The following is a 13933-nucleotide window of genomic DNA, read 5'->3' as shown; positions in this document are numbered from 1 at the left end:
GCTGTCAGCACCCAGCCCCTGGCTTATGATTACTCTCCCTGCTTTCATCCTGCAAGGCGTTAGCAGTGGAGAGAGAAAATCCCCATGAGGAGGCCCGGTTTACAATGACTGTGGCAGACAACTTACTGAATTTTTACTGGATACTCACGCAACCTATTCAGTTTTAAACACCCCAAAAGGTCTGCTTTCCCAGCCCTTGGCCGACTTCATTAGCAGGGTTAAGAGCTGCCAAACACAGACAGGAGCGGCACACTGCTTCAGGGCCTGGTGAGACGGTCACCACCCTTACCTTACCCCAAACCCTGGTAGGCCCGTGACGGCAAAGAGCATCTCGGCTGGTGGGACTGGAGGAAAAAAAAAGCCTCCTAGAGATGCCTTTTCTGAATAATGTACTATGGTCAACAGAGGTGGCAGTTATACATTGCTCTGGGCACCAGAAGGGAGAGTCTTACAAAATTAAAGGACCAGGCAGCTAAACAAGCTGCTAGAACAAAACCCCCTACCACTTGCCTTGTCTTAATACCTAATCTTCAGCTACCAGAAAAGCCCCAGAGCACTGAATGTAATATAAACAGAGCTTGTGAATGGGGCTTTGATCTTAGTAACAGAGCAGAATACAGGTGGTTGTACCCCTCCCAAGGACAGGTGTAATACCAGAACACCTGATGTACCCGATAATAAAGGAAGTTCATGAGAGCACACATTACGGTTGGGATGCTATGTTTCACTGGCTAGCCAAATTGATTAAAGGGCCTAATCTACAAAAGACTATCCAGTAAGTAACGCTACAATGTGTCACCTGTGTTAAGAACAATCCAAGAACAGGCCCACCACTTCCTATGCCCGTGGGACTAGGCCCGGAGAAGACTGGCAAGAAGACTTCACGGTTATACCAACAGCTATAGGAGGTTTCCAGTATCTTTTAGTATTTTACACACCTTCACCGGAGAGGTGGAAGCCTTCCCTTCTGGATGGAAAACACATCAGAGGTAAGCAAAGCTCTTCTCAATGAAGCTGTCTCTAGGTTTGGTCTACCTTACTCAATTCAAAGCAATAATGGAGGAGCTTTTGTATCCAAGATTACCCAAGAAGTTTCTGGACATTTAGGAATCAGGTAGAAATTATATGCTTCCTGGAGGCCACCAAAACCCGTTGCTGTTGAGTCAATTCTGACTCATAGCAACCCTATAGGACAGAGTAGAACTGCCCCACAGAGTTTCCAAGGAGCACCTGGTGAATTTTAACTGCTGACCTTGTTGATTAGCAGACATAGCTGTTAACCACTACACCACCACAGTCAACTGGAAAAGCAGAGAAAGAAGACCAAACTGCCCTGGGTCAAACTGCTACACATTGCCCTGTTGAGAGTCCTGGTGGCCCCTAGAAGCAGGCCCCAGATGAGCCCCTGTGAAATGCTGTAAGTGAGACCTTTCCTTAAGGCAGCCTGGGGATGTAGAGCTTCAGATGATTCTCATGTGGTCCAGGAAGTTAGTGTTTCTGGGTATCTCAGGTCACTCTATGTAGCCTTGTAAGCTGTTAATCATTATGCTTCCATATGCTCTTTCCCACAGATATCCCTCCTCCTCTCATAAACAAGTGAGACGACCATCATCCTGGCAGTCACCTTCAACCCAAGTGGACCGGTCCTTATGTGGATCTTCTAGTCACCCACTCCTCGGTGAAGGTAGCCAAAGTCAAGCCTTGGATCCACTACACCAGGGGAGAAGTACACCCACCAGTTCAGATGATCCCTTAAATACTTCACTCACCAGCATTGGTCACCAAAGCACAGACTATTTGTGGGACCACAAAGACAGCCAACTCCTGGAACCCTTAAAATTGAAGTGGGAGCTTCTAGAAGACTTAAGACTCAACTTACAAATAAGTGATCTACATGTACCTCTTTCTGCTAGTGAGCCTCTTCCACATTTTAAGTTCTCTTTGTCTGCTACTCCCAAGAAAATTCAACCTAGGTCCCTAAAACTCTGCCTCATGTCAACAGGATGTAGCCAGAGGAGTCACCAACCCTTATCCCTTAAGATTAAGGAATTGCTACAACTCAAAGGGGGATTATAACCTGACCGTATGAATACCAGTAAATCCTTAAATTAGCCCAAGCCGGATTTGGCCCACCCTGTATGTGCAGAAGGGCCAGCTGTGACCCTTAATTGATCTCAACAGAGGACACAGCAACAGCAGGAACAAATTAGAAGGAAAATCATCACCTGAACCCTACTCCAAAGTGAGAGGTCTGACAAGAGCCATGTCACCACCTGTTTCCTGGTCACCTATAATTTTCCCTCCCCAGTATGCTGTGTGTGGCCGCCACCTCACTGCCCAAATCACATATAAGCCCTGCTTCTCCACAGCTGGGGAAGCTGGATATGAGGAACTTCCTCCCGGGCCCTTGGCTCTTTGCACTGCAATAAAGCAACTTTCTCTTTCTGGAAGGCCAGTGTCCAGATTATTGGTAGGTCTGAGTGCGCTGGACAGAACTCACCTTCTAGGGTTCAGCAACACACTGACCCACACCAGAAAATTAAACTTTTGGGTTTTGTATGTCATTACAATTTTGTTGTGTGCTTTATTCTGTAACATAGCCTATCTTATGGCAATTAATTTAATCACAATGGAATGTTTTAATTTTTTGTAATTTTCATTTTGTTCTGTTATATTCACATCCAGTAAACATCTTCTAAAAATACTGATAAAATTATTTTGCCTTAAAAATCAATTAAATTTACCACAAAAAAAGAAGAAAAATCACATGACTAGCTCAATAAATGCAAGAAAAGATTGACCAAAAAAATTAATTAAAGGAGTAATTAGGGAGCAAAACATGGGTAAATTGAAAAATTTAGAAGTCAGAAAGACCTGCATTCAAACCCTGAACATGCCACAAAACCTCTGGCAAGTTGCTTAGCTTTTCAGAGACTTTCTTTTATAAGACGGATCGTGTCTTACTTATTTGGTCTGCTATAGGGGTCGCTGTGAGTCGGAATCAACTTGACAGTTACAGGTTTTTTTAAATAACAGAAATACCACAAGTGGATGGCTTTAACAAAGAAATTTATTCTCTCACAGTCTAGAAGGCTGGAAGTCCAAATTCAGGGCACCAACTGCAGGGAATGCCTTTTTCTCTCTGTCAGCTCTCTGGGGAATGTCCTTGTCATCCTGGTCTTCCCTGGTCTAGGAGCTTTTCAGCATGGAGAACCTAGGCCAAAGGACACACTCCACTGCTGGCGCTACTTTTTTGGTGGTATTGTTATTGCAAAACACGGATTCGAGCTGCCTGACCCAAAACCAATACTGAGACAGGGGTGAGGTAAGCAGCAAGAGGGCTTTATTGTATACCTGTATACAAGAGACAGAGGGGAATGGGCTCCTCCATTGTCTGTCTGTCTGCTGGAGGGTTTTGTAGGGTTAGGGCTTACGTTTGAAGAATCTGGAGAATGGCAGTTCCCTTTTGAGGGGGGGACATGTTGATCATAGAAACCAGGGTGGTGTAGTGATTAAGAGCTTGGCAGCTAACCAAAAGACTGGCAGTTCAAGCCCAGCAGGCGCTCCTTGGAAACCCTATGGGGCAGTTATAGGGTTGCTATGAGTTGAAATTGACTCGATGGCAGTGGGTTTTGTTTTGTTTATGTTGACCACATTTCAGATGTGTTGACCTTCTGTGGGTATTCTTTAGAGGTCCTCTGACACCATCCTGGTTTCAGTCACAAAATGGGCCCCACTGTCTGGTTGTCTCATCCCAGATCTTCTTGATCATTATCTGCTTGTTCAAAAGGAACATAGGTTAATTTTAAACTTTATAGAATCATGGAGAATGGGAAAGAGAAATGAGGAAACAAACCACAAATCACAAAATCACTGGGGTATGCAAAAGTTAGCTATGCAAGCCATGTAGAAATAATGCTACAATACCCAGGATGTTAAAAAACCACCAACAGGATGTTAGGCCCCTACAGTCTCTTTCTCACGCTGCCCCTTTCAGTATGAGGTCCCCCTGTCTCTCTGCTCAGTTCTCTCTTTTATATTTCAGAAGAGATTGATTTAAGACACAACCTAGCCTCAGTAGACTGAGCCCTGCCTCATTAACATAACTGCCTCTAATCCTGCCTCATTAACATCATAGAGGTAGAATTTATAACACATGGGAAAATCACATGAGATGACAAAATCGTGCACAATCACACAATACTGGGAATCATGGTCTAGCAAGTTGATGCATATTTTGGGGGGACACAATTCAACCCATAACAGATTGTTTGGAAGATTAAAGGAAATACTGTATAAAAAATAACCTGATGCCTGGCACAGAACAGGGGCTTAATAAATGACAGTTATTAGTTATTACATACGTATAGGCTTAGAGTCATGTAGCAGTGGAAGACAAAATAAAAAGAGTTTAGTATCTGTTTGGGAAGAAAAAAAAAGAAAGCATATATGAAATAATACTTGTAAAATTAAGTCTCAAAGGGTAAAAATCTGTACTACACAATACCTCATTTAAAGTTATGCTTAAAACAACCTCTCGATAGATGGATAAAGAATAAAAAGAGACAACTCAAAAAGATAAATTGGAAAGAGTAAACTACTATACGAATGGAAGGGAAAATGTAAATCTTTAAGAATAATTTTTTTTTTAATCTAATGGTATTTAATTAAAGAAAAAAAATTCAATTCCTGCCTCAGTCAGTGCTACTGGCATCCACCATTCTGTTGGGATTTTCCTGGACAGGGTGTCTTCCTAGATGATTTAAGACTAATTTTGTTTTTTTAATTTTGTTGTGCTTTAGGTGGATGTTTATAGCGCAAACTAGTTCCTCACTCAAATTTTTACACAATTTTTTTGTGACATTGGTTATAATCCCTGAGTGTGTCAGCACTCTCCCCCTTTCCTTTTCCACCCTGGGTTCCCTGAGTCCATTCCTCTAGTTTTCCTGTCCCGTCTTGCCTTCTCATCTTTGCCTTTGAGCAGGTATTGCCCATTTGGTCTTGTATCCTTAAATGAACTAAGAAGCGCTGTCCTCCCATGTGTTTTTGTTTCTTTTATAGGCCTGCCTAATCTTTGGCTGAAAAGTGGACTTCAGGAATGGCCCCAGTTCACAGATAGCAGGGTGTCTGGAGGCCATAGTCTCAGGGGTTCCTCTCAGGGATCTCTGTCAGACCAGTAAGTCTGGTCTTTTTTTTTTAGTGAATTTGAATTTTGTTCTACATTTTTCTCCTGTTCTCTCCGACCCTCTATTGTGATCCCTGTCAAGAGCAGTCAGTGGCGGTAGCCAGACACTATCTAGTTCTGGGTTCAGGTTAGTGGAGGCTGGGGTTCATGTGGTCCATTAGTCATTTGGACTAATATTTTCCTTGTGTCTTTGGTTTTCTTCATTCTTCTTTGCTATGAACAGGATGGGACCAATGCATGTATCTTAGATGGCCACTGGCAAGCTTTCAAGATCCCAGATGCTACTCACCAAAGTAGGATGTAGAACATTTTCTTTATGAACTATGTTATTCCAGTTGACTTAGATGTCCCCTGAGGCCATGGGCCCCAACCCTCAAGCCCTAGTAACTTGGTTCCTTAAGGTGTTTGGATGTGTCTGGGAAGCCTCTACGACTTTGCCTTGGTCAAGTTTTGCTGACTTTCCCTATATTGTGTGTTGTCTTCCCCTTACAAAAGTTAACATTTGCCTACTGTCTAGTGATTTCCTGTCCCCCCTCCCCTCCCTTGTAACCATCACAGATTGTTTTTGTCTGCGTTTAAACCTTTTCTTCGGTTTTTACAGTATTAGTTTCATGCAATATTTGTCCTTTTGTGATTGACTTATTTCACTCAGCATAATGCCCTCCACATTTATTCATGTTGTGAGATGTTTTGAGGATTCATCAAAGTTCTTTATCGTTGTGTAGTATTCTGTTGTGTGTATAAATAAACCTTAATTTGTTTATTCATTCATCTGTTGGTGGGTACTTAGGTTGTTTCCATCTTTTCGCTATTGTGAATAATGCCGCCGCAATGAACATGGGTGTGCATACGTCTATTCATGTGACAGCTTTTATTTCTCTAGGATATATTCCCAGAAGTGGGATTGCTGGATCAAATAGTATTTCCATTTCTAGCTTTTTAAGACAGTGTCATATCATTCCATAGTGGTTGTGCCATTTTACATTTCCACCAGCAGTGCATAAGAGTTCCAATCTCCCTGCAGCCTCTCCAACATTTGTTATTTTCTGGGTTTTTTTTTTTTTTTTTTTTTTCATTTGTGCCAGTAATATCAGTTTGAGGTGGTATCTCATTATAGTTTTTTTTTTATTATTAACTTTTATTGAGCTTCAAGTGAACATTTACAAATCCAATCAGTCTGTCACATATAAGTTTACATACATCTTACTCCGTACTCCCACTTGCTCTCCCCCTAATGAGTCAGCCCTTTCAGTCTCTCCTTTCATGACAATTTTGCCAGCTTCCCTCTCTCTCCATCCTCCCATCCCCCCTCCAAACAAGAGATGCCAACACAATCTCAAGTCTCCACCTGATATAATTAGCTCACTCTTCATCTGCATCTCTCTCCCACCCACTGACCAGTCCCTTTCATGTCTGATGAGTTGTCTTCAGGCATGGTTCCTGTCCTGCGCCAACAGAAGGTCTGGGGACCAGGGCCACCGGGATTCCTCTAGTCTCAGTCAGACCATTAAGTATGGTCTTTTTATGAGAATTTGGGGTCTGCATCCCACTGATCTCCTGCTCCCTCAGGAGTTCTCTGTTGTGCTCCCTCATTATAGTTTTGATTTGCATTTCTCTAATGGCTAGTAGACTGATAGAATTTTGCAAGACCAACAACTTCTTCATTGCAAATACCTTCTTTCACCAACATAAACGGCGACTATACACATGGACCTCGCCAGAGGGAACACACAGAAATCAAATTGACTACATCTGTGGAAAGAGACAATGGAAAAGCTCAATATCATCAGTCAGAACGAGGCCAGGGGCTGACTGTGGAACAGACCATCAATTGCTCATATGCAAGCTCAAGCTGAAACTGAAGAAAATCAGAGCAAGTCCACAAAAGCCAAAATATGACCTTGAGTATATCCCACCTGAATTTAGAGACCATATCAAGAATAGATTTGACACATTGAACACTAGTGACTGAAGACCAGAAGAGTTGTGGAATGACATCAAGGATATCATCCATGAAGAAAGCAAGAGGTCACTGAAAAGACAGGAAAGAAAGCAAAGACAAAGATGGATGTCAGAGGAGACTCTGAAACTTGTTCTTGAGCATCGAGCAGCTAAAGCAAAAGGAAGAATTCATGAAGTAAAAGAACAGAACAGTAGATTTCAAAGGGCCTCTTGAGAAGACAAAATAAAGTATTATAATGACACGTGCAAAGAGCTGGAGATGGAAAACCAAAAGGGAAGAACACGCTCGGTATTTCTCAAGCTGAAAGAACTGAAGAAAAAATTCAAGCCTCGAGTTGCAATAGTGAAGGGGTCCATGGGGAAAATATTAAATGATGCAGGAAGCATCAAAAGAAGATGGAAGGAATACACAGAGTCATTATACCAAAAAGAATTAGTCAATATTCAACCATTTCAAGAGGTGGCATATGATCAAGAACCGACAGTACTGAAGGAAGAAGTCCAAGCTGCCCAGAAGGCATTGGCAAAAAACAAGGTTCCAGGAATTGATGGAATATCAATTGAGATGTTTCAACAAACAGATGCAGTGCTGGAGGTGCTCACTCATCTATGCCAAGAAATATGGAAGACAGCTTCCTGGCTAACTGATTGGAAGAGATCCATATTTATGCCTATTCCCAAGAACCGTGATCCAACCGAATGTGGAAATTATAGAAATATATCATTAATATCACATGCAAGCAAAATTCTGCTGAAGATCAGTCAAAAACGGCTGCAGCAGTATATCAACAGGGAACTCCCAGAAATTCAGGCCAGTTTCAGAAGAGGACGTGGAACCAGGGATATCATTGCTGATGTCAGATGGATCCTGGCTGAAAGCAGAGAATACCAGAAGGATGTTTACCTGTGTTTTACTGACTATGCAAAGGCATTTGACTGTATAACAAACTATGGACAACACTGAGAAGAATGGGAATTCCAGAACACTTAATCGTGCTCATGAGGAACCTTTACATAGATCAAGAGGCAGTTGTTCGGATAGAACAAGGGCATACTGATTGGCTTAAAGTCAGGAAAGGTGCATATCAGGGTTGTATTCTTTCACCATACCTATTCAATCTGTATGCTGAACAAATAATATGAGAAGCTGGACTATATGAAGAAGAACGGGGCATCAAGGTCGGAGGAAGACTCATTAACAACCTGCGTTATGCAGATGACACAACCTTGCTTGTTGAAAGTGAAAAGGACTTGAAACACCTACTAATGAAGATCAAAGATCACAGCCTTCAGTATGGATTACACCTCAACATACAGAAAACGAAAATTCTCACAACTGGACCAAAGAGCAACATCATGATAAATGGAGAAAAGATTGAAGTTGTCAAGGATTTCATTTTACTTGGATCCACAATCAACAGCCATGGAAGCAGCAGTCAAGAAATCAAAAGATGCATTGCATTGGGCAAATCTGCTGCAAAGGACCTCTTCAAAGTGTTGAAGGGCAAAGATGTCACCCTGAAGACTAAGGTGTGCCTGACCCAAGCCATGGTATTTGCAATCCCATCATATGCATGTGAAAGCTGAACAATGAATAAGGAAGACCGAAGAAGAGTTGACACCTTTGAATTGTGGTGTTGGGAAGAAAATTGAATATACCATGGACTGCCAAGAGAATGAACAAATCTGTCTTAGAAGTAGTAGAACCAGAATGCTCCTTAGAAGCAAGGATGGCAAAACCGCGTCTTACATACTTTGGACATGTTGTCAGGAGGGATCAGTCCCTGGAGAAGGACATCATGTTTGGCAGAGTACAGGGTCAGCAGAAAAGAGGAAGAGCCTCAGTGAGGTGAATTGACACAGTGGCTGCAACAATGAGCTCAAGCATAACAACGATTGTAAGGATGGCTCAGGACCAGGCAGTGTTTTGTTCTGTTGTTCATAGGGTTACTATGAGTCGGAACCAACTCAATGGCACCTAACAACAACAAAAACAATGGCTAGTAATCTTGAGCATTTCCTCATGTGTTTGTTGGTTGCCTGAATATCTCTTTTGGTGACGTGTGTGGTCATATTCTTTGCCCATTTTTTAACCGGATTGTCTTTTTGTTGTTGAAGTGTTGAAGTATTCTATAGATTTTAGAGATTAGACCCTCATTGGATATGTTATAGACTAAAATTTTTCCCAGTGTGTAGATTCTCTTTTTACTGTTTTGGTGAAGTCTTTTGATGAGTATAAGTGTTTAATTTTTAGGAGTGCCATTCATGTAGTTCATCTTCCGCTGCGTGTGCATTTTTAGTTATGCTTGGTATTCCGTTCATGCCATGTATTAGGACCCCTAGCGTTATCCCTATGTTTTCTTCCATTATCTTTATTGGTTTAGGTTTTATATTTAGGTCTTTGATCCATTTTTGAGTTAGTTTTTGTGTATGCTGTGAGGTAAGAGTCCTGTTTCATTTTTGTTACAGATGGACATCAAGTTTTGACAGCATCATTTGTTAAAAAGACTGTCTTCTCCCCATTTAACGGACTTAAGGTCTTTGTCAAAGATCAGCTGAGAGGCAGAGCCAAGATGACAGACTAGACAGACGCTTCTGGAGAGCCCTCTTTACAACAAAGACCTGAAAAAACAAATGAAATGAGTATATTTGTGACAAGCTGGGAGCCCTGAGGTTCAAAGGCAAGCTTAGAAAACAAACTGAGGCAGGGGAAGGAAGAGACCATTCAGAAGCGAGAGGAGTTACTGTACCGAAAATTGCCGGGAGCCCTCAGGCACCATTCCTGAAGCCGCCGCGGCAGCTGGTGTTAGCATTCTGCTGCAGTTTCCTCAGGGGGAGGTAGCCAGCCACACAGCCTACTCACACCTCCAGAACCTGAGAAGAACGGCGCTCTCAGCAAAAGCTAAGTACTTGTGTATATTTTACCGCACCCCCCCCACCCCAAAGCCAGGTTCATTGGCCCTGGGGAAGGAAAAAATTTGAAATTGGGGAAAAGATAATTTGCTAGCTCCACTAACCTGGGGAGCTCAGGACAGAAGTGGCTCCTGTCCAGGCATAAACCATCCGTGGACTTTGAGCACATTTCCCTTCTGCATGGACCTGTGTGGGCCTATTTTGGGAGAATAGGCACTTGTTGGCAGACTCCAGCCATTTCAGCTGTGCTGTGGAAAGGGGGGTGTTTGATGTTTGACATTGCTTTGCCTATTAAACAAGGTCCTCACCTACCCACATCAGAGACCTAAGCACTGGCAGCTCCACTCAGGCTGCCCAGCCACCTGCGACAGGGGTCCAAAGATAACTGGTACCTCCCAGTCCTTACAACCAAAAACTTTGGGTGCCCATGGTCCATCTGCAGAATCCACCCACCTGCATGCTCTAGGAAACAGGGACATGCTTTCCTCAGAGACACTCGGGGGTCAGTTCTCAGTACGCTGCCTTGTTCAGAGCGTGACCCCCTTCTGCAATCAGATACTGGTATATACACCAATCACCTCTGCCCCTCTAAGACTGTAGGACAGAGCCTGTACCACACACTTGATGATCAGCTACCTGGAAACCTGAGCTGAAGTCATACAAGAAAACTGAATGGACTCCTACACCGATATACCTGATAACAGCTCTAGCCATCTGGGGACAGGACGTCAGAACTCCAAAGGCGAAAATAATCAAGTTAGCTCACTCAAGCAACCCATAGGGGTATACCAAAACAAAACAAAGCAAGAAGCTACAACGCAGTAAGCAAGCATAAACTAATACAATAACTTATAGATGGCTTGGAGACAACAGTCAATATCAAGTCACTTAAAGAAACAGACGATGATCACCTCAACAGGCTCTCAAAACAAAGAATCCAGGGATCTTCTAGATGAAAGTGCATTCCTGGAACTACTAGATGCAGAATACAAAAGTTTAATATACAGAACCCTTCAAGACATCAGGAAGGAAATGAGGCAATACATAGAACAAGCCAAAGAACACATAGATAAAGCAATTGAAGACATTAGAAAGATTATTCAGGAACATAATGAAAAATTTAATAAGCTGGAAAAATCCATAGACAGACAGCAATCAGAAATTCAGAGGATTAACAATAAAATTACAGAAGTAGACAACTCAATAGAAAGTCAGAGGAGCAGAATTGAGCAAGTAGAAGCTAGAATTTCTGAACTTGAAGATAAATCACTTGGCACTAATATATTTGAAGAAAAATCAGATAAAGAGAATTAAAAAAACTGAGGAAACCTTGAGAATCATGTGGGACTCTATCAAGAGAAATACGAGTGATTGAAGTACCAGAACAGGGAGGGATAACAGAAAATACAGAGAGAATGGTTGAAGATTTGTTGGCAGAAAACTTTCCTGATATCTTGAAAGATGAGAAGATATCTATCCAAGGTGCTCATTGAACTCCACATAAAGTAGATCTTAAAAGAAAGTCACCAAGACATAATCAAACTTGCCAAAACAAAAGAGAAAGAGAGAATTATAAGAGCAGCAAGGGATAAACGAAAAGTCGCTTACAAAGGAGAGCCAATAAGAATAAGCTCAGACTACTCAGCAGAAACCATGCAGGCAAGAAAGCAATGGGATGACATATTTAAAATGTTGAAGGAAAAAAATTGCCAGCCAAGAATCGTGTATCCTGCAAAACTGTCTCTTAAATATGCAGGTGAAATTAAGACATTTCCGGATAAACACAAGTTTAGGGAATTTGTAAAAACCAAACCAAAACTACAAGAAATACTAAAGGGAGTTCTTTGGTTAGAAAATCGATACTATCAAAACAAAGCAAGAATAAAACAAAACAAAACAAAACTCAAAACAGGGTAACAGCGATGTTATTATATAAAAGAAGACAACATTAAAATAATAAAAGAGGGAATAAGAAATGTAATCACTACACCTTCCATATGGAGAGGAAGATACGGTGATACAAAGAAATAAAAGTTAGGTTATATTTAGAAAAATGGGGCTAAATAATAAGGTAACCACAAAGGAGACAAACTATTCTACTCATAAAAATAAAATACAAGAAAAAATAGAGACTCAGCAGAAACAAAATCAACAACAAATATGAGGAAAGGACAATATATGAAGATAATCTACTCAGCACATAAAATTAAGTGGGAAAAAGAAACTGTCAACAACACACAAAAAAAGCCATCAAAATGATAGCACTAAATTCATGCCAATCCATAATTACCCTGAATGTACTAAATGGACTAAATGCACCAATAAAGAGACATAGAGTGGCAGAATGGACTAAAAAACAAGATCTGTCTATATGCTGCCTACAAGAGACACACCTTAGACTTAGAAACACAAACAAACTAAAACTCAAGAGATGGAAAAAAATATATCAAGCAAACAACAATCAAAAAAGAGCAGGACTGGCCATATTAACTTCTGAAAAAATAGACTTTAAAGTTAAAGCCATCATAAAGGATAAGGAAGGACACCGTATAATGATTAAAAGGACAATACACCAAGAAGATATAACCATATTAAATATTTATGCACCCAATGACAGGGCTGGAAGATATATAAAACAAACTCTAACAGCATTGAAAAGTGTGATAGACAGCTCCACAATAATAGCAGGAAACTTAACACACCACTTTCGGTGAAGGACAGAACATCCAGAAAGAAGCCCAACAAAGACACGGAAGATCTAAATGCCACAATCAACCAACTTCACCTCGTAGACATATACAGAACACTCCCCCCAACAGCAACCAAGTATACTTTCTTTTCTAGTGCACATGGAACATTCTCTAGAATAGACCATATATTGAGTCATAAAGCAAGCCTTAGCAGAATCCAAAACATTGAAATATTACAAAGCATCTTCTCTGACCATAAGGCCATAAAAGTGGAAATCAATAACAGGAAAAGCAGGGAAAAGAAATCAAACACTTGGAAACTGAACAATACCCTGCTCAAAAAAGATTGGATTAGAGAAGACATTAAGGATGGAATAAAGAAATTCATAGAATCCTATGAGAATGAGAACACTTCCTATCAGAACCTTTGGGACACAGCAAAAGCAGTGCTCAGAGGCCAGTTTATATCAATAAATGCACACATACAAAAAGAAGAAAGGGCCAAAATCAAAGAATTAACCCTACAACTTGAACAAATAGAAAGAGAGCAACAAAAGAAATCCACAAGCACCAGAAGAAAACAAATAATAAAAATTAGAGCTGAACTAAATGAAATAGAAAACAGAAAAACAATTGAAAGAAGGTTAAGTGCTACGGCTGCAAACCAAGAGGTGAGCAGTTTGAATCCGCCAGGTGCTCCTTGGAAACTCTATGGGGCAGTTATACTCCGTTCTATAGGGTTGCTATGAGTCAGAATTGACTCGATGGCAGTGGGTTAGGGACATAAAAGACCTATACAAAGAAAACTACAAAACACTATTGCCAGAAACCAAAAGAGATCTACAGAAATGGAAAAACATACCATGCTCATGGATAGGAAGACTTAACATTGTGAAAATGTCAATTCTACCCAAAGCAATCTACAGATATAATGCAATCCCGTTCCAAATACCAACAGCATTCTTTAAGGAGATAGAAAAACTAACCACCAAATTCATATGGAAAGGGAACAGGCCCTGAATAAGCAAAATATTATTGATGAGAAAGACCAAAGTAGGAGGCCTCACTACTTGATCTCAGAACCCTCTATTCAGCCACATTAGTCTTGTACCAAACCCTAAGATTTGAATGGGATTTGAATGGGCTTGACAGTGTCGACTAAGGGAGCAGTGTCAGAGACTCA

The sequence above is a fragment of the Loxodonta africana genome, chromosome 3 (genome assembly GCF_030014295.1).
Source record: "Loxodonta africana isolate mLoxAfr1 chromosome 3, mLoxAfr1.hap2, whole genome shotgun sequence".
NCBI classification, from domain to species: domain Eukaryota; kingdom Metazoa; phylum Chordata; class Mammalia; order Proboscidea; family Elephantidae; genus Loxodonta; species Loxodonta africana.
This window is presented reverse-complemented; position numbering follows the sequence as displayed.